Source organism: Mustela erminea, chromosome 11 (genome assembly GCF_009829155.1).
Source record: "Mustela erminea isolate mMusErm1 chromosome 11, mMusErm1.Pri, whole genome shotgun sequence".
Lineage (NCBI taxonomy): Eukaryota > Metazoa > Chordata > Mammalia > Carnivora > Mustelidae > Mustela > Mustela erminea.
In genome coordinates, this window is record NC_045624.1 from 26,499,775 (window position 1) to 26,523,517 (window position 23,743).

The 23,743-nt window shown below is 36.4% G+C and overlaps 1 long non-coding RNA gene across 2 annotated transcripts in view; it reads right to left on the minus strand.

Annotated features, from left to right (window-relative positions):
* The window catches only part of LOC116569292, a 43,220-nt gene that overhangs the window by 5,180 nt on the left and 14,297 nt on the right, over window positions 1-23,743 (minus strand). Inside the window, exons 2-4 of one of the 2 annotated variants that reach the window (XR_004276957.1) lie at window positions 2,566-2,704; window positions 1,725-1,915; window positions 123-209 (exon numbers count right to left, since the gene is read on the minus strand). This is a non-coding gene — a long non-coding RNA (uncharacterized LOC116569292). Of the gene's footprint in view, window positions 1-122; window positions 210-1,724; window positions 1,916-2,565; window positions 2,705-23,743 lie in introns of those variants that run through there. The other variant, XR_004276958.1, reaches the window with a different exon arrangement.

Genomic DNA, 23,743 nt, shown 5'->3' on the forward strand with positions numbered 1-23,743 from the left:
CATATTCCCTCATGCTTAGAGCCTCAGCACCTAAGCAGTTTAATATAATAGTTAAAAACTCAGACTTTGAAGTTATACAGACCTGGTTTGAATTGCTCACCTACCACTTACCAGCGTATTTAGGCCAAGTTGGATAAGTAATGTGACCTCCCTGAGTCTTAGTTTCTTAATCTGTGAAATGGGCATATTAAAGGGCTTATCCCACAGAACTGTTAGAATTAAATGAAATAATTAATGTAAAGCCCTTATTATGATGCTTGGAATATAGTAATTGCTTAATGAATGTTGATACTACAACTAATGTAATGCATAAAATCAAATGAATAAAAATTAATGAATAAATGAACACAGTAATGGAAATAAATCTATGGAGGAGAGATAAATGCACTGGTTCAGTGATGGAGAGGTTCAGGATGAGGTCAAGTAAATAAACATTTCAGATTTGTCAATTTTCTGCCTTGAAATTTGTTTCATAGTTGATATTATTTTAATAAAAGAAAAAAACAATCAAAAGATTGTTGGTCAAGGCTTTCATTTTATATTTCCACTGCCATGTTCTTCTTGTCACTTGAGAGGTACTTTTTTACTACTTCCAAAATTGTAGTCTTTGTACATCTTTAATGAATCAGAATCAGCACAATGCACTTTCTATTGAGAGAGCCATCTGAGGTTCCTGGCCTGAGGGGCACGGATGAAGGAAAGCTGGTGTCAGCACATTTAGGGCACATCAGAGAACAATTGAGCAGTGTGCAGAGTCTGTGCAATCACTCGCTCTCATTAGATACTTCTTAAATGTTCGCATGCTTGCCAGTGGCAAAGATGGCAAACTTCAAGTAACTGGGAACAAAATTTTTATTGTCCCCCACAGTTCTATAAAAGCTGTATTTAATATTTTTTGGGTGTTTTTGTTTTTGTTTTTGTTTTCGCTTTTTTCCTGAATGGCTTTCCACTTTAAACCCTTGGTCAAGAGTCAATGTCTGTAGTTAGTACCTGGAGTCCTTAGCAGATGGAGTGACAGGGATTAACAGGCATTTCTGTAGGTGGTAAAGTGTACACAGCAAGGTAATAGTAGCTAACATATTCAAAATCTTTATAATTTAACTTGTGATTCCCATATGTGATCTCTCTTGGGCTGTTTTCTCATATATGATCTCATATGGGCAGGGAAAGTATTTTTATTAACTTTCCTTTATACTTGAGGAAAAATTTAGGGTAATAGAGTATCTGTCAGTTGCTCAAATTCACTTGTTAGTGAGTGGTATAGTTAGGGTCGTTTATAGTGAGTCATATACCCTTCCCCACTCATATCCAAATCATTTCAGAGGCTCATTTTATAATGGATCTCTAAATTGAAGAGGCAAGAAATATTTACTACCATCGGGAGAACAGATATACGGCAGATGTGCTTCACTGTAGGCAGTTAAGACATTTAGGGAAGTATGTCCCCTGGGGTGATGGCATCCATCAAAATAGTTACTACTTGGCAAAGGTAGGAGGCAAGCAAATTAGGTAGAGAAAAAGTAACTACTTTCTCTTGCTTTATCCACCATTTCAACCAGCCACAACCATAGTGTTAACTGACTTAGTGAGATTTTTGAACTTGACCTGGGATCCGTTTTACATGCTCTGATATTAGTTCTCCTCTAGAAAAGAAGAGTTTCTGAGAGCAAACAATCTTCACTTCAAAATCATATATGTAACTACTAATGCCTTAAAATACTTACCATTATTCCTAACTTTTTAACCTATGTCTTCTACCATTATTTTAAAATCTTTATTGGGACAATTTCAGAGTCGCTCCTATATTTGAGTGTCATTATTTTCTGAAGTCTGGGCATGAGTGGTTGTGGTTCTCTGAATTCTCCATGTCTTCTTTTTCACTTCAATGATGTATTCAATAAATACTTTTGAGCACCTACAAAGCATGAGAGGCACAAAGATAAATGCATTATATTCCCTGACCTCACCTTTGGTTGAGAGAAGTTATCAGTACCATTTCTAAAATAAGGAGGTAAGTATGTTAATAGTTGTGTCAATCCAGATCATTGCTGACTCTTTCTAAGGAAACTTGAGTGTCTCTGTCCGCTAGAAGCAGGGATTTCCTCTGGCAAGCAAGATCACAGCTGATGTTGGAAAAGCCTTGGTACTCCCTATGCCTATATTCCACCTACCAAAAGACCGCAGCAATCAATTCACTTGGAAACCCTATGGTAAATAGAATCCATTAGGGTTCACGCTATTGTTATCTCTGGTCATCACCTCATATACAAGCCCCTCCAATCATCTGCTGTTTTCTGCATTCTCACCTTTAGAATATTTTAGGCTTCCTGCCTCCTGTCTATCCTTAAGGTACTCCTCTCTGCATGGTCTCCCAGACCTGATCTCTATATTCTACTCTGAAACTCTCTGAACGTAGTTAAAAAGTTTTCCTATCTTCTTCCAACTAATGGCCTTAACTGAAACTGAGACTTCACTTATGAAAACCCTTCTCCAATTTAAGTGGGGAAATCTATGATCAGGAAGGAGGTGTTCACAAGAGTTTGTGTGGATTTACGGCTTACTTACAAGAATTCTGAATAATAGTTGTTTTAGTGTTGCTTTTGGAAGCCATGACGTGATAGTTCCCCAGAGCTGTTCCCACAGTCCTTAAGTCTGTCAGTAGGAAGGACCTGACATTTGGTTCGATCTTCAAATATCAGAGTACCTGAGAAAATAAGAACATAAGAATAAACCACTTAGTCATGTCCAGGCTATTTTATGCAATCAAGCTTTATTTCTCTGACCAAGGATGTGTCCATTCTGCCTTACAAGCAATCACCTCAATTTAAAAAAAATGTATTTCAAATAGACTTGTCTCCTACCGTAATGTATTTTTTTTTGTCTATGAACTTTTCTGTAATTTTTAAGCTTATTTAAGCTTTTCATTTTTTCCTTCTTAATCTGCTTTTCACTTCTATCTCTTAAATTAGAGTTTGGTTATGTTTGCTTGCTGGTGGGTAAAGTACTACAAGCAAGTCTGTGTTATTTTATATAAATGAGTAATGGTTACAGAAGAAATCAAGCACACATACATTCAAGAAATAAGGACATGATTTAGCTAGCAATAATACTGTTCTAAGCCTAATCCATACTTTATAGGGATGACTCAGAAGGCAATTCAAGACCATGCAAAAGCCTGAGGAATAACACAGCTTGTTATGATAAATATGTGGAAGTGTTAACAGAGTTTTCAGATTCTCTGAGAAATTTGCTTTAATTTTAAATGTAAAAAAAAATGTTAATGTAAAGTACTTTATAAATAGAATTATATGTGCTATTCCTGAGAGACGATAGGAGTGTTAGTGTCAAGGTCACTTTCTTGAACTCCAGAAACTTCTTGCAAAGAGTAAATCACTAATCTGTTTTCTAGATTTCATTATCTTCTTTCAAAATCATATTAATATTTTTGCCTATGCCAGTAATATTTCCTAATTCCACTTCCTCCGTGCCAGTAAGACACAATGCTGAACTACAAAAGACATGGGCACTGAAGTCACAATCCTGTGAATGTTAACTCCTCTTACTAACTTTGTGACCAGGGACCTCTTAAAAACAATTTCTAAAATATTTCTTTGTTTTAGTTTCCTACTCTGTAAAATGGAGATAATTTTTAGCATATTAAGTTCTTGTAAGAAGTAAATGAGACAATTGGGGTAAAGCATTTAGAACTGTTCCCGACACATACTCTGTCCTCAGCAAAGGCTTTCTATTAACAACTACCACTTTTTTTTTCTTTAAAATTAGCAGTTCATAGGTGAGGTCCTATTATTTTAAGCTTTAGTGAACACATCTTTGTTAACTTGAAATGGAACATATTATCTTCTAATAGTTGTTTTTCCATATGGAAGAGGCCTAATCCCCTGAATCTGTGCTTATCACAGATGTCATTGTGCCCACGGCATCTGGCAGCTGAGAAACGATGAAATATTGTGGAGGCCGAGGGAGAATTCAGTTTTGTTCTAACCCCTCAATCTGCAAGTTTGCTCTCATAGTGAAGTGAAGTCAGCTTTTCTAGATCTTCCTTTGAATTTACCTACTCCTGCTCTTGGATTGCATGGAATGTATAATCATTCTTGTCATTGGACAAATCTTCTGGTTTAAAATAGCCATTGTATTTCAGATACAACTTGTCTTTTCCATTTCAACCTGCCCAGTTCCTACAAGGTTTCCTGATGACTGTTTTCTTAACATGTATGATCCTGGTCACTATCCTTTGTTCATAGTGTCTTAAAGTGTTTTTGGAGTATAATGCACTATTCTAGATATCAAAAAGAATTATGGGATTTGCCTTTTGTGGGCACTGTGTTTCCATTAATGCAGCATAAGATTGTATTCATTTTGGAAAAGCCTTGCTATCGTGTTGGCTACTGGACTTGAACTCCATGACAATAGCTGAGGTTTTTTGTTTTTTTTTTTTAATTGGAACAACTTGTTCTTACAACAAGTTATAGGTTTCCTCATTGTGTCATTGTGCTGATGTAGTTTGAATCTAATTCTAAGACTTCATAGTTTTATCTGTCAAATTCTGTGTTGTTAGTTTCATGTCATTGCTCCAGTATATTGGAAACTGTAAATCATTATTATAATATATATTAGTATTTGATCTTGACATTATGGCATCTGAAAACTTGACAAGTACACCTTAATATACACTATATAATGATGACAACCCTATTGATAAGGAAGTAGATTGAGACAAAGCCTAATACATTGACATACGTTGACATGCTGGACACATCTATTCAGGTTGTAAATTAACTGATAATCAATACACTTTAATCACTAGCATTATTTTATCTCTCTCATCATTGATATTTACTCTAAATCACTCTGGGTGATTTATTGAATGAATCTGCTGGTTTCTTCATCATTCTGTGAGGGACAGTAGTTCCCCCTTATCTGTGGTTTCACTTTCCAGTGTTTCAGTTACCTGCAGTCAACTGTGGTCAGGAAACAGATGATCTGTCTTCTAACATATGGTCAGAAGTTCAGCAGTAGTCTAACACTTCATCACAGTGTCCACACCATTCACCTCAGTTCATCTTATCACATGGGCATTTTTTCATCTCACAACATTACAAAAATAAGGGTGAGTATAGCACAATAAGGTCTTTCAAAAGAGAGAGACCATATTCACATAATTTTTATTGTCTATTTTTATAGTTGTTCTATATTATTATTAGTTGCTGTTATTAATCTCTTACATGCCTGGTTTATAAATTAAACTTTATCATAGGTATGTATGTATAGGCAAAAAATAGGGTTTGGTACTGTCTGTGGTTTCAAGCATTCCTGGCGGATTGTGGAATGTATCCCCCACAGATAAGGAAGGGACTGGAATGCCAGACTCACTTAAAGCCTGTATATATTCTCTAGCTATTTCCACATCTCTCCTCAGAGTCAAATTTTTGTTTTGTATGTGTGTGTGCATGCATACACACACACTTCTTCCTTACTTATATAAGTTTGAAATAATGTGATATAAAATAATTTATCATACCCTAGTTTTTTTTAGCATTTCCAAGGTTATGAAATAATGTAGGAGAATATGAACTTTAATGGCTGCATGATTTGCCATAAAATGGATTCAGCATAATGTATGAAACAGATTCCTAGATTAAGTATACATCCAAATTTAGGCTATAATGAGTAATCTTAGGACAAAAATAATTACAGCCAAATAATTCTCAACATTTTTGGATAAATGCCTAGGAGAGATTAATTAAACAGTCATAAATTTACATATACATATGGCTGCATCCATATTTATAGTTCTTTTAAGAAAAGATATATTTTTATTTTAGAAGATATATGAAATACCAGGAAAGATTGAGAAGTTAAAAAAATTATTGTCCATGACTCAGAGAAAGGATATCAATATGTATACATATATTTCACATATTTTGATATACCTATTTAAAATATAAAAAGGGAGTTATACTGCATATTTTATCTTTTAGAATTTTTTAGAATTAAAAATAGGTCATAATCATTATACCCTATCATTTATTAGTTTTCTACACTATAATTTTAGTATCTATACAGTGTTCCTTTGCATGGATTTAATCTTAAAAAAGAAATTTCTTGATATGGGTTAGTTATGTTACTTCTGTGCTCTTTGGTATGTAGACTGTGATGAATATCCTTGATAATAATCTTTGTATACATTCACAATGATCTTCTTAGGAATAAATCTTAAAGGTAGAATTGCTTGTCAAAGAGTATGTATACACAATATTAAGCTTTTTGTGGAGATTTTTCATTTGTTGCTTGGAAAATGTACTCATATTATCCCTCCTAGTGGCATAAAATCACATTTTTGGGGCACTTGGGTGGCCTAGTTGATTAAGCATCTGCTTTAGGCTCAGGTCATGATTCCAGATCCCACGATCCAAGCCCCGGGGCTCCCTGATTAGCAGGGAGTCTGCTTCTCCCTCTCTCTCTACTCTTCCCCTAGATCGTGTTTACCCTCTCGCTCACTCTCTCTCTCTCAAATAAATAAATTAAAAATCTTTAATAAAATAAAATCACATTTTCCCAGATTCTTACCAAGAGCACTTAGACATTTTGGCCTTGTTTTAAGTGAAAGTTATGTTGTGTCATGGTTTATAATTGGCATTTCTTCTTTGACTGCCAGTGAAGTTTTATGTTTCACTGTGTGTGTGTGTGTGTGTGTGTGTGTGTGTGTGTGTGTGAAAAAGAGAAAGAGAGAATCAGAATTTGTGTGAATTTCCTCTTCAGTCTTTATTGTTTTCTATAGATTGTCTGTTTTGTATTGATCTAAAAAATATATTTGCTATTAGTGAAATTAAGCATTTATCTCCGAATAACTAACAAACATATTTTCAACTTGTTTTTTGAAATGTTTCCTTTTTTAAAAAAAATCTGTTTAAATTCAATTTAGGGGACACCTCGGTGGCTCAGTCAGCTTAGCATCTGTGTTCAGCTCAGGTCATGATCCCAGTTTCCTGGGATCTAGTCAGCCATTGGCTTCTTGCTCAGCATGGAGCCCATTTCTCCCCTGCCTGCCTCTCCCCTTGCTTGTGCTCTCATGCGTGCTCTCCCTCTCTCTCTCTCTCTCTGGCAACTAAAAAAACTTTATAAAAATAAATAAATCCAATTTAGTTAACATATAGTGTATTATTAGTTTCAGGGGTAGAATTTAGTGTTTCATCAGGTGTATATAACACCCAGTGCTCATCGCTAGTGCCCTTCTTAATGCCCTTCACCCAATTACGCCATCCCCCCACCAACCTCCCCTCCAGCAACCCTCAATTTGTTTCCTATGGTTAAGAGTTTCTTATGGTTTGCCTCCCTCTGTCTTTTTATCTTATTTTGTTTTTCCTTCCCTTCCCCTACGTTCATCTGTTTTGTTTCTTAATTTCTACATATGAGTGAAATGATATGGTATTTGTCTTTCTCTTACTGATTTATTTTGGTTAACGTAATACCCTCTAGTTCTATCCACATTGTTGCAAATGGCAAGATACCGTTTTTTGATGGCTGCATTAGATTCCTATGTGTATGTGTGTGTGTACCACATCTTCTTGATCCGTTCGTCTGTTGATGAACATCTAGGCTCTTTCCATAGTTTGGCTCCTTTGGACATTGCTGCTATAAATGTTGGAGTGCATGTGCCCTTTCAAATCACTCTTTTTATATCCTTTGGATAAATACCTAGAAGTGCAGTTGCTGGGTCTTGGGGTAGTTCTATTTTTAACTTTTTAAGGAACACCCATACTCTTCTCCAGAGTGGCTGCACCAGTTTGCATTCCCACCAACAGTGTAGGAGGGTTCCGCTTTCTCTGCATCCTCACCAGCATCTGTCATTTCCTGAGTTGTTAACTTTAGCCAACCTGACTGGTGTGAGGCGATATCTCATTATGGTTTGATTTATATTTACCTGATACCAAATGATGTTGAGCATTTTCTCCTGTGTCTGTTAGCCATCTATATGTCTTTTTTGAAGAAAATGTCTGTTCATGTCTTCTGCCCATTTCTTGACTGGATGTTTTTGGTTTTGGGGGTGTGGTGTTTGATAAGTTCTTTATAGATTTTGGATACTAGCCCTTTATCAGATATGTCATTTGCAAATATCTTCTCCCATTCCATAGGTTGCCTTTTAGTTTTGCTGATTGTTTCCTTTGCTGTGCAAAAGCTTTTATCCTGATGAAGGCCCAATAGTTCAGTTTTGCTTTTGTTTCCCTTGCCTCTGGTGATGTGCCTAGCAAGAAGTTGTTGCAGCTGAGGTCAAAGAGGTTGCTGCTTGTGTTCTACTCTAAGATTTTGATGGATTCCTGTCTCACGCTTGGGTTTTTCATCCATTTTGAGTTTTTTTCCTATTCTCCAATATTGTAAAATATCCAATACATTATTGTTAGTACTGTAATATTTTCTTAGCATTTCAGTATTTTCTCCTGGAATCTATTTCTGTTTAAGCTGTGAATAAGAATCTGGCTTACTTTTTTCTTTCAAGATTATTAATCACTTCTCTCAGCACTACTTATAAAACAGTTATAAATCCCCTACTGATGTGAAGTAATATAAGCATAAATAGCTCAGATAGATATACATAAGAGCTGTTTTTATTCTATTTGCCAATTTACCATTTTTAATTAAAAAATTTGTTTATATTTACATAAGCACATATGTGGGTATGATTTACAGTGAGTCTTTGTATGAATTGGCCTTTGGATGCTTTGAGATTAAATTGTGTTTTTATCACATACGTTTTAAATAAAATCTTTGAATTCAGTTTTGAGATTACTTACATAATTTTTTTGCACTAATTCCTATACCAGATTGAAAGCGTGCTGCAGTTTTGGTATCTTTTGAAATACAGTTTTAATGTTTTTCTTTCCAAAAGGAACATGTAAGCAGTATTATTTTCTGGAATCTTTTATGTCAGTAAATGACTATCTGTTTCATTCATTAAAGACAACCCAGACTGTTTTAAATTTCTTAAGTGTCTATTTTTTATTTCCCCTGAATTTATGGGATGATGTTTGTTTTCCCTGTTCCTGCAGAAATTTTTCTTAAGCCTCCATTATTTTTTTCTCTTTTTTCAACCCTGTGAGGTGTTTTTTTTTTTTTTCCCCCATATTCCCTCAGTTCTGCATTCTTTCTTATTGAGGTGAATGCTTGAATCCCTTCCTCAGATCCAGGATTAGAGCCTGGGAAGTGATATAGCAGTCCAATTCCCCATGTCTGATAAACACTTATCTATGATTTTAAACTTTCTTCTATCCTGTAACCTGGTTCTCTGAAATTCTGAACTAATGGATTACATTAAAACTTTATAATTCTTAACATCCATTTCCTCAAAGTTCTTCTCAATTTTTTCCCTGTCTTGAATGTTTTGCTTATAATTTCATTTAAAAACCCCTAACTTCAGCTTTAAGTTCTTCTTCAATAAATAAGTCTTTGGGGAAAATATTTAAGTTTCTATATGCCTTGTTTTTAAAAAATCTAACTTCTGTTTATGTTTAGATGTACAGCTTTAGTTTTATTTTGATAATAAAAAAATTACCTACACATTTTTTCTCTCCATTTATTATCACAAAGTGCTTTTTATTTCCACTCCAAGGTTTATGTGGTTTTATGAGGTCCAGTTTAATTTCTCTATATTTGTGGCTCTCATACATCCTACACTTGCTTTAAAAGGTAGCTGAATATCCTTTGGGTCTTTATTAAAGAGCTGAGTCAGGTAACAGATGAATGCCTCTCCCTTTGACTCTTCATTCATGACTACTGTATGATGTGGTTTACCAAGGGAAATGACACACATTATTTTATTCATTCTTTAATACTTCTGGTTTTGTCTGTTTTGCAGAATGAGTGTGTGAAGTGTGAATTAATTACTATACTTGACAGTGGCTTTGTAGCTGAGATATGGCTGGACCTTGCAGTCTAGTGGCAAACACAGACATGAAAGACTTTCAGGTAAGGTTAGAAGGTTCTTGGAAATGGATAACCAGAAAAAGCAAGATCTCTGACAGTGACATTTTACTAATCCCTAATGAAATACCCTGATGACTCTAACTTGTTGCCCATTACACAAAAGTTAAATCTGATTTTGGTGCCTTTTTGTTGTATGCATGTGGCCTTCTACATTCTCCAGCGTATGCTGTATGTGTTGTATTGTATTGTATTCTCAAAGTCCTTATTCCCCAAATTATCTCACTTTGCAGCTTTTCTTACCAGACTTTTCAGTGTTTCTTATTGTCTTCCCTAACTGATATCCTTTGTCTTAGGTGACAATAGCTGGTTTATTTTCCTTTCATTATTTTTGAGGAATTCCCTGGCATAGTGGACTCTCGGCCCTCAGAGTTTTAAGTTAAGTAAAAAAAAAAAAAAAAAAGCAAGCCCTTTGTGCAAATCCTTCATGAAACTTCCACGGTGGTCAAATAAGACAAAATTCATTGAGAACCAGATCCTCTCTGCCCTCCAACACCAGAACTGATACAAGAATGTGAGTTGCCAACCTATGGAAGCAGGTGGGATAAATCAAAATACCACAGAAGTCTACTGTATTTCACTCATTGTTTTCCTGGCTGAGCATTCAACTGTTGCTATTTGCTTTGACAATACTCTGGAGTTTTATTTCCAATAAGGTTGACTCTGACCGTTTTTGTCAGATTTCTCAGTGTTTTTAAGGGAGGATGGGCCCCTGGAGTTCTCTACTCTGCCATTTTCACTGATGTTACTTTCAACTTGTATTTCTTACATGAAAATGCATGCCTGGGTGTTCTTCCGAATCAATGCATAAAAGGTTCTTCATTCTTTTATATCACTACAGTGTTCCATGTATAGATCTACTGTAGTTACTTAATGAATCTCCTGTTGCTATACATCTATCTTGTTGCTAATATTTTGCTATTACCAGTTAAATGTAGTGAATAGCCTTATACATGCTATTTCACATCTTTGCATGTATATTTCTATATCAGATTCCAAGTGTCTTGGTGTGCCAATGGTTATGAACATCTGTAATTTTGAAAACATTGCCAGATTGTTATGTATGCTGTTATCAGTTTACAAATTTCCTAACCATTCATGATTTAAGATGGGTTTTCCACTACAATGCTTCATTAAAATTTTTCATTGTTTCCAATTTGACACAGTATGTTTTTATTTATATGTCTCTAGTTATTAATGAGTTTGAGTATCTTTAAATAAATTTAAAGGCCCACCTAATTTATGAATCTTTTGTTTATTCACTTTTCATCTTTATGGTCATTTTCTTATGGGTTTATGGGAACATTTTATATTAGGGCAACATCCATAATATTTCTCTAAATATTATTACTATTTATCATTTTTTCTGTTTTAAATTCAGCAATACAGAGTTAGCCTGTGAAACCCTAGGCCCCCACCCTGGACCCCAGTAAAAGCTGAACGCCAGGCCTAACTCTGTCCCACATCCCTGTGACGTGTATGGCCCCAGGTGTGGTGTAATTTCCAGGTTCTGTAAGTCATTAACCTTGTCTCCTTTGAAGTCTTCTGATGGTTATTGCTGAGGATGTCTTACAGTCATAATAAGAACCACAAGGGACAGTCCAGCCATAACATTGGTTATTGATAGCCCCATATAATAGGAGGTTTCGATCTAGATACGATTTTTCCAAATTAGGTTTCACTGGAATCTACGAGGCCCAACATCCCTTATTGAAAAGCCTATTCCTTTCTCCTCTTACCCCACATAACAGTTTGAAGCACCAAATTCATAAAATGGCTCATTTCTGTAAATATTTGGATATATATCTAGATTTTCTGTTAAGAAATTTTTTCCTATCAATTCTAAAAATTGAGATTCCCTCATATACATTAGCAGAATGTTTTGTGGACCAGCTTCTCTCCTGCCCAAGTTTTATTTTCTCATTTAATAATCTTTGATAATCTAAAAAATAATAATAATCTTTGATGATCTTCTTTTATGGCAGCCCCCATAGAATGTAGGTAACTAGTTTAGTTGAAGACTCACATATAATTACCTCTGGTTTGTATGTTTGTATTGGCCAATATGGTAAAGACAGTTGTGGAGTATGTCACATCATGGGACATGTTGGCCATGTATATCAATGCATACATTCTCTTGGATGGAACATACTCCACCGTATATATCTGCTCTAACTTGCATTTTAAGCTATAAAGATAAGTTGCCCAATGTGTGATGTTGCTCTGGGTAGGTGGTGGTTAATGTCCTACATCTATGAGAAACCTAAATTTTGGAATATTTGTAGGTCCCTATTCAGGGATTTAACCTTTCTAATTTAGTGTCTCACAAAAATTTTTGTGTAAAGAAAGATGACTACCTTCTCCATAAAAAACGGTGAATTTCTGATGAACTTTAAGGCTCGTATACCCAACAAATATATTCTAATGATTTTGATTATATTATCTGAAAATCTAGTTAAAAGTAATGTTTACAGGTTAACTAAGTTTAATGAACATTGCTTTCCTTAATGTGCTTTTTCTTGGATATACATTTACATTTTATTATCATTTGACCAATAAAGGCATAAAATTAAAATTTGACTTCTAGATCAATAATATTCTTACATATATTTTTCCATGACTCAAATTATTCAATATTCAATATTATTCAATATTATTATGGTAGATTTTCTAAAATACTAGTTACATTGCTTTTATTTAGCATATGGTTCTATTGTATTTAAGGAATTGTAGTTGAAAATGTGGGGTTATGAAAACTAATGGGAATAAGAATTTGTGTTTGTCATTTTTTAAAAAAGATTTTATTATTATTTGAGAAAGAGATTTAGAGAATGAGTGGGAAGAGAGGCAGAGGGAGAAACAGACTGGAGCAGGGAGCCCATCATGGGACTTGATCCCAGGACCCCAGGATCACAATCCAAGCTGAAGGCAGACGCTCAACCGACTGAGCCACCCAGGCACCCTGTTTGTACTGTGGAAACATGAAACATATATTAGAATTATTTTTTGTTTTAAGTTCTCACATGTTTATTACTGAACCATCCTACTAGTAGAAGAGCATAGTAACAGAGAAAAAAAAAGTATTTCCCCTATAAAACATGTCTAGGGGTGCCTTAGTGGCTCAGATGGTTAAGTGTCTGCCTTCAGCTCAGGTCATGATCTCCAGGACCTCGGATTGAGCCCTATGTCCAACTCCCAGCTCAGCGGGGAGTCTGCTTCTCCTTCTCCCTCTGTCTCTCCCCCTGCTTGTACTCTCTCTGCCTCTGTCTTTGTCTCTCTCTCTCTCAAATGAATAAATAAATCTTTAAAAAAAATGTCTATTTTTCAGATAGTAGTGATGTTTATAGAATGATTGGGTACAAGCTAGTGAGTGATTGGACGTGACTTTCATGCAGCATAAATACCATGCCTTCTCATGTGTGATCCCTTATAGACCCAGATTGGTTCTTCTTCAATGCCTCCTCTTGGAGTTGTATCTGATTTTATTACCAGTTTTCATCTGAATCCACTGGAATGGAATGTTTGTGCATTTGTTTCTTGGCAAGGAATCTCTTGATCCTGAAAGTGTTGTGAGAAGAGTTGGCAAGGAGTAGTCAACTACACACACCATGATGGCAGAGAAAAGGAGGTATTAGGGGTATTTTTTTAAACCAATAAAAAGAGATAAAAGGCAAGAAAGTATGATTATTAATAGATAAGTAAGCTTGAAGAGCTGTGATCTAAGATTATGGATTTCAGTATGTAATTTTATTAATTGCGATCTGACCTCCAGAGCAAAACATTATTTCTCTTGTATGAATCTTTAGTGACTCTGGACATGCGTAAACTATTGCCTTGTGATTTATAAATTAAAATGATAAAATTCTAGTACTTCCATATTAGAGATGAAAGAAGCAGTTATAAGGAAATGAAAATTAATAAGACTTCCAATAACTAGAGAAATGTAATTGCCTATCAAAGTGAATGAGATTAACATTTATATGTAGGACATGAATGCAAATTCTAAGAAACATTTTTGTGTTTTTTACTTGCTAAAGACATATTCTAACTTTAATGCTGAACATATCATCCATACTTATCTTTGAAAGTTAAATACACAAAAATATTTTAAAAATAAACTCTAAGTACTATATTCTAACTTTAATGCTGAACATATCATCCATACTTATCTTTGAAAGTTAAATACCCAAAAATATTTTAAAAATAAACTCTAAGTACTATAAGATCAAGTATTCAGTTATGTAAATTGTGGGCCAGTGCACACTCAACATGCTTCAACTACAGCATTTAATTTTGAGATATTATTATTATTATTATTATTATTATTTTAATTTCTTATTTTTTTATAAACATGTATTTTTATCCCCAGGGGTACAGGTCTGTGAATCGCCAGGTTTACACACTTCACAGCACTCACCAAAGCACATACCCTCTCCAATGTCCATAACCCCACCCCCCCTTCTCCCAACCCCCTTCTCCCAACCCCCCTCCCCCCAGCAACCCTCAGTTTGTTTTGTAAGATTAAGAGTCACTTATGGTTTGTCTCCCTCCCAATCCCATCTTGTTTCATTGATTCTTCTCCTACCCACTTAAGCCCCCATGTTGCATCACCACTTCCTCATATCAGGGATATCATATGATAGTTGTCTTTCTCTGCTTGACTTATTTTGCTAAGCATGATACGCTCTAGTTCCATCCATGTTGTCGCAAATGGCAAGATTTCATTTCTTTTGATGGATGCATAGTATTCCATTGTGTATATATACCACATCTTCTTTATCCATTCATCTGTGGATGGACTTCTAGGTTCTTTCCATAGTTTGGCTATTGTGGACATTGCTGCTATAAACATTCGGGTGCACGTGCCCCTTTGGATCACTACGTTTGTATGTTTAGGGTAAATACCCAGTAGTGCAATTGCTGGGTCACAGGGCAGTTCTATTTTCAACATTTTGAGGAACCTCCATGCTGTTTTCCAGAGTGGCTGCACCAGCTTGCATTCCCACCAACAGTGTAGGAGGGTTCCCCTTTCTCCGCATCCTCGCCAGCATCTGTCATTTCCTGACTTGTTGATTTTAGCCATTCTGACTGGTGTGAGGTGATATCTCATTGTGGTTTTGATTTGTATTTCCTTGATGCCGAGTGATATGGAGCACTTTTTCATGTGTCTGTTGGCCATCTGGATGTCTTCTTTGCAGAAATGTCTGTTCATGTCCTCTGCCCATTTCTTGATTGGATTATTTGTTCTTTGGGTGTTGAGTTTGCTAAGTTCTTTATAGATTTTGGACACTAGTCCTTTATCTGATATGTCGTTTGCAAATATCTTCTCCCATTCTGTCAGTTGTCTTTTGATTTTGTTAACTGTTTCCTTTGCTGTGCAAAAGCTTTTGATCTTGATGAAATCCCAATAGTTCATTTTTGCCCTTGCTTCCCTTGCCTTTGGCGATGTTCCTAGGAAGATGTTGCTGCGGCTGAGGTCAAAGAGGTTGCTGACTGTGTTCTCCTCAAGGATTTTGATGGATTCCTTTCGCACATTGAGGTCCTTCATCCATTTTGAGTCTATTTTCCTGTGTGGTGTAAGGAAATGGTCCGATTTCATTTTTCTGCATGTGGCTGTCCAATTTTCCCAACACCATTAATTGAAGAGGCTGTCTTTTTTCCATTGGACAGTCTTTACTGCTTTGTCGAAGATTAGTTGACCATAGAGTTGAGGGTCTATTTCTGGGCTCTCTATTCTGTTCCATTGATCTATGTGTCTGTTTTTGTGCCAGTACCATGCTATCTTGATGATGACAGCTTTGTAATAGAGCTTGAAGTCCGGAATTGTGATGCCACCAACTTTGGCTTTCTTTTTCAATATCCCTTTGGCTATTCGAGGTCTTTTTGGTTCCATATAAATTTTAGAATTATTTGTTCCATTTCTTTGAAAAAGATGGATGGTACTTTGATAGGAATTGCATTAAATGTGTAGATTGCTTTAGGTAGCATAGACATTTTCACAATATTTATTCTTCTAATCCAGGAGCATGGAACATTTTTCCATTTCTTTGTGTCTTCCTCGATTTCTTTCATGAGTACTTTATAGTTTTCTGAGTATAATTCTGTGCCTCTTTGGTTAGGTTTATTCCTAGGTATCTTATGGTTTGGGGTGCAATTGTAAATGGGATGGACTCCTTAATTTCTCTTTCTTCTGTCTTGTTGTTGGTGTAGAGAAATGCAACTGATTTCTGTGCATTGATTTTATATCCTGACACTTTACTGAATTCCTGTATAAGTTCTAGCAGTTTTGGAGTGGAGTCTTTTGGGTTTTCCACATATAGTATCATATCATCTGCGAAGAGTGATAATTTGACTTCTTCTTTGCCGATTTGGATGCCTTTAATTTCCTTTTGTTGTCTGATTGCTGAGGCTAGGACTTCTAGTACTATGTTGAATAGCAGTGGTGATAATGGACATCCCTGCCGTGTTCCTGACCTTAGCGGAAAAGCTTTCAGTTTTTCTCCATTGAGAATGATATTTGCGGTGGGTTTTTCATAGATGGCTTTGACGATATTGAGGTATGTGCCCTCTATCCCTACACTTTGAAGAGTTTTGATCAGGAAGGGATGCTGTACTTTGTCAAATGCTTTTTCAGCATCTATTGAGAGTATCATATGGTTCTTGTTCTTTCTTTTATTGATGTGTTGTATCACATTGACTGATTTGCGGATATTGAACCAACCTTGCAGCCCTGGAATAAATCTCACTTGGTCGTGGTGAATAATCCTTTTAATGTACTGTTGAATCCTATTGGCTAGTATTTTGGTGAGAATTTTTGCATCTGTGTTCATCAAGGATATTGGTCTATAGCTCTCTTTTTTGATGGGATCCTTGTCTGGTTTTGGGATCAAGGTGATGTTGGCCTCATAAAATGAGTTTTGAAGTTTTCCTTCCATTTCTATTTTTTTTGGAACAGTTTCAGGAGAATAGGAATTAGTTCTTCTTTAAATGTTTGGTAGAATTCCCCCGGGAAGCCATCTGGCCCTGGGCTTTTGTTTGTTTGGAGATTTTTAATGACTGTTTCAATCTCCTTACTGGTTATGGGTCTGTTCAGGCTTTCTATTTCTTCCTGGTTCAGTTGTGGTAGTTTATATGTTTCTAGGAATGCATCCATTTCTTCCAGATTGTCAAATTTGTTGGCGTAGAGTTGCGCATAGTATGTTCTTATAATAGTTTGTATTTCTTTGGTATTAGTTGTGATCTCTCCTCTTTCATTCATGATTTTATTTATTTGGGTCCTTTTTCTTTTCTTTTTGTAAGTCGGGCCAGGGGGTTATCAATTTTATTAATTCTTTCAAAGAACCAGCTCCTAGTTTCGTTGATTTGCTCTATTGTCTTTTTGGTTTCTATTTCATTGATTTCTGCTCTGATCTTTCTGATTTCTCTTCTCCTGCTGGGCTTAGGGTTTCTTTCTTGTTCTTTCTCCAGCTCCTTTAGGTGTAGGGTTAGGTTGTGTACCTGAGACCTTTCTTGTTTCTTGAGGAAGGCTTGTACCGCTATATATTTTCCTCTCAGGACTGCCTTTGTTGTGTCCCACAGATTTTGAACCGTTGTATTTTCATTATCATTTGTTTCCATGAATTTTTTCAATTCTTCTTTAATTTCCCGGTTGACCCATTCATTCTTTAGAAGGATGCTGTTTAGTCTCCATGTATTTGGGTTCTTTCCAAACTTCCTCTTGTGGTTGAGTTCTAGCTTCAGAGCATTGTGGTCTGAAAATATGCAGGGAATGATCCCAATCTTTTGATACCGGTTGAGTCCTGATTTAGGACTGAGGATGTGTTCTATTCTGGAGAATGTTCCATGTGCACTAGAGAAGAATGTGTATTCTGTTGCTTTGGGATGAAATATTCTGAATATATCTGTGATGTCCATCTGGTCCAGTGTGTCATTTAAGGCCTTTATTTCCTTGCTGAGCTTTTGCTTGGATGATCTGTCCATTTCAGTGAGGGGAGTGTTAAAGTCCCCTACTATTATTGTATTATTGTTGATGTGTTTCTTTGATTTTGTTATTAATTGGTTTATATAGTTGGCTGCTCCCACGTTGGGAGTATAGATATTTAAAATTGTTAGATCTTCTTGTTGGAAAGACCCTTTGAGTATGATATAGTGTCCTTCCTCATCTCTTATTATAGTCTTTGGCTTAAAGTCTAATTGATCTGATGTAAGTATTGCCACTCCTGACTTCTTCTGATGTCCATTAGCATGGTAAATTCTTTTCCACCCCCTCACTTTAAATCTGGAGGTGTCTTCGGGCTTAAAATGAGTTTCTTGGAGGCAACATATAGATGGGTTTTGTTTTTTTATCCATTCTGATACCCTGTGTCTTTTGATTGGGGCATTTAGCCCATTAACATTCCGGGTAACTATTGAGAGATATGAATTTAGTGCCATTGTATTGCCTGTAAGGTGACTGTTACTGTGTACTGTCTCTGTTCCTTACTGATCTACCACTTATAGGCTCTCTCTTTGCTTAGAGGACCCCTTTCAATATTTCCTGTAGAGCTGGTTTGGTGTTTGCAAATTCTTTCCATTTTTGTTTGTCCTGGAAGCTTTTAATCTCTCCTTCTATTTTCAATGATAGCCTAGCTGGATATAGTATTCTTGGCTGCATGTTTTTCTCGTTTAGTGCTCTGAAAATATCATGCCAGCTCTTTCTGGCCTGCCAGGTCTCTGTGGATAAGTCATCTGCCAATCTAATATTTTTATCCTTGTATGTTACAGACCTCTTTTCCCAGGCTGCTTTCAAGGATTTTCTCTTTGTCACTAAGACTTGTAAATTTTACTATAAGGTGACGGGGTGTGGGCCTATTCTTATTGATTTTGAGGGGCGTTCTCTGAACCTCCTGAATTTTGATGCTCGTTCCCTTTGCCATATTGGGGAAATTCTCCCCAATAATTCTCTCCAGTATACCTTCTGCTCCCCTCTCTCTTTCTTCTTCTTCTGGAATCCCAATTATTCTAATGTTGTTTCGTCTTATGTTGTCACTTATCTCTCGAATTCTCCCCTCGTGGTCCAGTAGCTGTTTGTCCCTCTTTTGCTCAGCTTCTTTATTCTCTGTCATTTGGTCTTCTATATCACTAATTCTTTCTTCTGCCTCGTTTATCCTAGCAGTGAGAGCCTCCATTTTTTATTGCACCTCATTAATAGCTTTTTTGATTTCAACTCTGTTAGATTTTAGTTCTTTTATTTCTCCAGAAAGGGCTTTTATATCTCCTGAGAGGGTTTCTCTAATATCTTCCATGCCTTTTTCGAGCCCGGCTAGAACCTTGAAAATTGTCTTTCTGAACTCTAGATCTGACATATTACCAATGTCTGTATTGATTAGGTCCCTAGCCTTGGGTACTGCCTCTTGTTCTTTTTTTTGTGTTGAATTTTTCCTTCTTGTCATTTTGTCCAGATAAGAGTATATGAAGGAGCAAGTAAAATACTAAAAGTGTGGCAACAACCCCAGGAAAATATGCTTTAACCAAATCAGAAGAGATCCCAAATGGTGAGGGGGGAGAAAGGGGATAAAAAGAGGTTGAAAAAGAAAGAAAGAAAAAAAGAAAAGAAAAAAGAAAAAAAAAGAATTTAAAAAAGGAAAACGAATAAAGAAAAATATAAAAAGGAAATATATATATTAGATAAACTAGTTTAAAAACGTTAAAAAAGAAAAGGGTAAAAGTTAAAAAAAATTTTAGCAGATTAAGAGAAAAAAAAATGAAAAAGAAAAAAATTAAATTAACTGCAAGACTAAAAAAATTACAGGGAAAAAAAAAAAAGAAAAAAGAAAAAAAAATCACAGGGAGAAAGCCATGAGTTCCGTGCTTTGCTTTCTCCTCCTCTGGAATTCTGCTGCTCTCCTTGGTATTGAAACTGCACTCCTTGGTAGGTGAACTTGGTCTTAGCTGGATTTTTTGTTGATCTTCTGGGGGAGGGGCCTGTTGTAGTGATTCTCAAGTGTCTTTGCCCCAGGCGGAATTGCACCACCCTTACCAGTGGCCGGGATGAGTAATCCGCTCGGGTTTGCTTTCAGGACCTTTTGTTCCCTGAGCGCTTTCCGTAGATTTCCAGAGGACGGGAATACAAATGGCGGCCCCCTGGTCTCCGCCCGGAGTTGCTGAGAGTCCGGGGCCCCACTTCTCAGTGTGTCCTCAGAGAACAGCGCCCAGTTACTCCCGTCTGCCTGACCTCCGGCCGCGCTCCGAGCTCACCGAGCCTGCGACGGTTCAAGGTAACACTGAGCTGTGAGCTTACTGTCGGCTCTGTCTCTGTAGCCGGCTTTCCCGTTCCAATACCCGCAAGCTCTGCAACACTCAGACACCCCTGATCCTTCTGTGACCCTGCGGGACCTGAGGCCATGCTGACCCGACGTGGGCTTTGCCCCGGTTTAGCCTCTGGAGCAATGTCCCTCAGCAGAACAGACTTTTAAAAGTCCTGATTTTGTGCTCCGTTGCTCCGCCACTTGCCAGGAGCCGGCCCCTCCCCCCGGGGTCTATCTTCCTGTCGCTTTGGATTCACTTCTCCACCGGTCCTACCTTTCAGAAAGTGGTTGTTTTTCTGTTTCCAGAATTGCTGTTCTTCTTCTCTTCGATCTGCCGATGGATTTGCAGGTGTTTGCAATCTTTAGATAAGCTATCTAGCTGATCTCCGGCTAGCTAAAGTAGTCTCAGCCTGCTACTTCTCCGCCATCTTGACTCCCAATCGAGATATTATTTTTTAAATTCACAAAATTTCTATGGCTTGCTTCTGGGTATTTATTATTTACCCAGAATTTTTGGACATGAAGTTAATTTCACATTATAAATGAGAAAGTCTTCTTTTTTAGATACAAAAGTCTTTCAGTTAATGCCAAAACCCATATAATTGTTTTGACATCCGATTTACTCTACAGTTTTTTGATGATTATTTGTTGACATCGCTCAGCTTTAGTTTACCCTGCTCTCTTCGAGTATAATCCAACTTATTTTTTAACCCCATTTGAAAAGATTTCCTTAGGCCAATAGAAACATTTTTAGATCAAGCTGGAGAAAGATCGTAAAGGAAGTATGTGTTTGTTCTGCCAAATCATTAATTGCAGAATATTTGAGTTACAACCAGCACCTTAAGCAAACAAGGCTGGCATGCAGGATCACAGTTTCCGAAGATGGAAAAGACCCCAAGAAATTGACTTGCATTTCCTGTTTAATTCAGTTGCCAGAGATTGGGTTTGATGAAAGCTAACCACTCTAAATTTTGGATGTCACCCCTCTGCATAAATTCAGTGGCTTAAGGAAAAAAAGCATTTATTATTAGGTCACAAATCCATAGGTTGGCTGGGAGGATTTTCTGGTCTTGACTAGTGCCTAGGCTCTCCCACATGTTTGGGGTGGACTGGATTTGGGGTGATCTTGAATGGTCCTGACTGGGATACTTCATCTCTTTTACATCTGTCTCATCTTCCAGCAAACTAGCCTTAGCATGTCCTTCTCATGGATGTCAGGGAACAAGAGAACAAACCCAATTTGGCAACTGATATCCAAGCCTGTTTGTCTGAGCAAAACCCTTGCCTGACCTCACAGTCAAAGCAGGAGGACCCTGCAAGGCTATTTGGCAAAGGGCATGGACTTAGGAAAGGGCTTGGACTCAGGAAGAATTTGAGCCATTTTGCAATTTGTAACTGTGATTGTTTTAGGGTCATATTCACCATCACAGAATATGTGTATATACCTGCTCTACTGCTTCCAGAAAGTAGAACTACTTCAAAGCTGTTAATACCTCACAGGGGAGTACAGAGTTAAAGCTGTCCTACCTTATGGCACCATGTCCCATAAACATTGCACTCAAATACTCAAAGCTCATATTGTTGACTAATAATAGGAAAGATGCCATTTGGGAACATTATTCTGATACTAAGGTCTGCTGAAACTTTAACAACAATGCAATTCATATTTTTCTAGATTTATCTCTTAGGAGAAATAAAGAAAACACAATTAAATGTTGAATTATTGCTCTCGAGCAACCCATTTGTGAAGGATAATGATCTCACCTAGAAGATAAGAGTTTTCATGTGATTAGATTCTTCAGTCTATGAAGCATTATCAAACACCTGAGAGTAATATATAAAAGACCTTCTTTCACTTCCTTGGGCTAATTAAGAGGAATGGTGTCTCTAAGGAGTCTTCGCTTACAGATCTTCCACAAGTGCCTCAATGCTGGTGTTCTCAGTTACAAGTAGTGACTCACAGCTGCTGGGTTTTGTTCCAAATTATGCAGTTTATTTTCAAGATGTAGTATGAATTTTTTTTTTTTTTGTTAGGCTCCATTTGCAAGCAAACACCCTAATTATTCAGCTCATAAATTCTGTAACACAACTGCAAACACTTTTTAATATTTCCATTTTCTTCTATCCCATAAAAAGTCTAATTGTTAAAAGTTCTACTTAATGATTTGCCATCATGTGGATACAAACAGGCTTCTCCCAATTTTATAGTCTTATGGTAAGTACTCTGTTTCATGAAATTCTAAATTTTCTTCAGTTCAATTTAGTAACTTCAACATAAGTAAAAACACTGTGAGATATCTAATCAAGAGTAATAATAGTGAAGATTTATTTGGTAATTATTATGACTTGGGAGTATATCTATATACATCTGTCTACTTCTACATACAGTGTAATTTTTGCAACAATTATAGACCAGGATATTATATTTGTCAGGAAATTGAAGCTCAGAGCTGCCAGATTTCCTAGAGGTCACTTCTCATAGGTGAAGCAGAAGATGATGCTTATTTTGTGATTGTGCTTATTCTGGGAACGCCTTCCTTCACTGTAGTCAGGAAGTTGCCTTGAGGTGGAAAACCAGGATTGTAGGACTCCTTCATTACTCTTTTTACCTGGTATCACAGTCTGGTACTACTATCTCTTGTCCAATGTCTGAAAACTACTGTTTTATATAATCTTTTCAGTTTTCTATTTGTTTATCACAAGAACATTAAGTCTAGCTCCAGTTACTTGGGCATGATAGAATTCCTCTGGAATGTTAACTTTTCAAGAAGAAGGAAGATGTAAAGGAACTTGAAAGGGTCTACCCACAGTATTCCCCATGGCTTTCCACTCTGATCTTGAAAACCATCTGTTGGGTCACCATTGTCTAAATATCCCACAACCTTTGGGAAAGTCTCACTAGCATTCCAGGCTTACAGAATCCTAGTCCGGGTCTTATACCTAGTATGATTTGGGGGTAGTTACTCTTGATCTGCCTGTTATATACCTCCATAATACTGTACTTTAGAATTTTGCTTTCTTCTCCATCTTTAGTTGTGAATCTCAGGTCATCAAATTATACCAGCTCTTAATCATCATTGTAAACCATCTTTTCTGAGATACAGGTGGGTTTTGTTAAACTGTTAATGTAGATATCCCTTTATCTCAGGGATTTTTGTTGACATTATATATTCAAATTCTTTTTCTGATCAATTGGTTGGATTCTCTCTTATGAACCCTGTTATCTTCATATTAGTTCATTTTTGCCTTGCCTTGATATCTGATTTTCTTTCAAATTTCTTTGATTGCTTAGGCTTTTTTCCTGCAATCACTTAATTATCTCAAGTCATTCTTCTATGGTATTATCTCAGTTTTAAAGTATACCTATTCTGTACTTTCTTTTTTTTTTTTTTTACTTCTGTAATAGTATTATTTTGACCCTCATATCATTTCATTGACTCTGTCATTTCCAGTTTTGATCT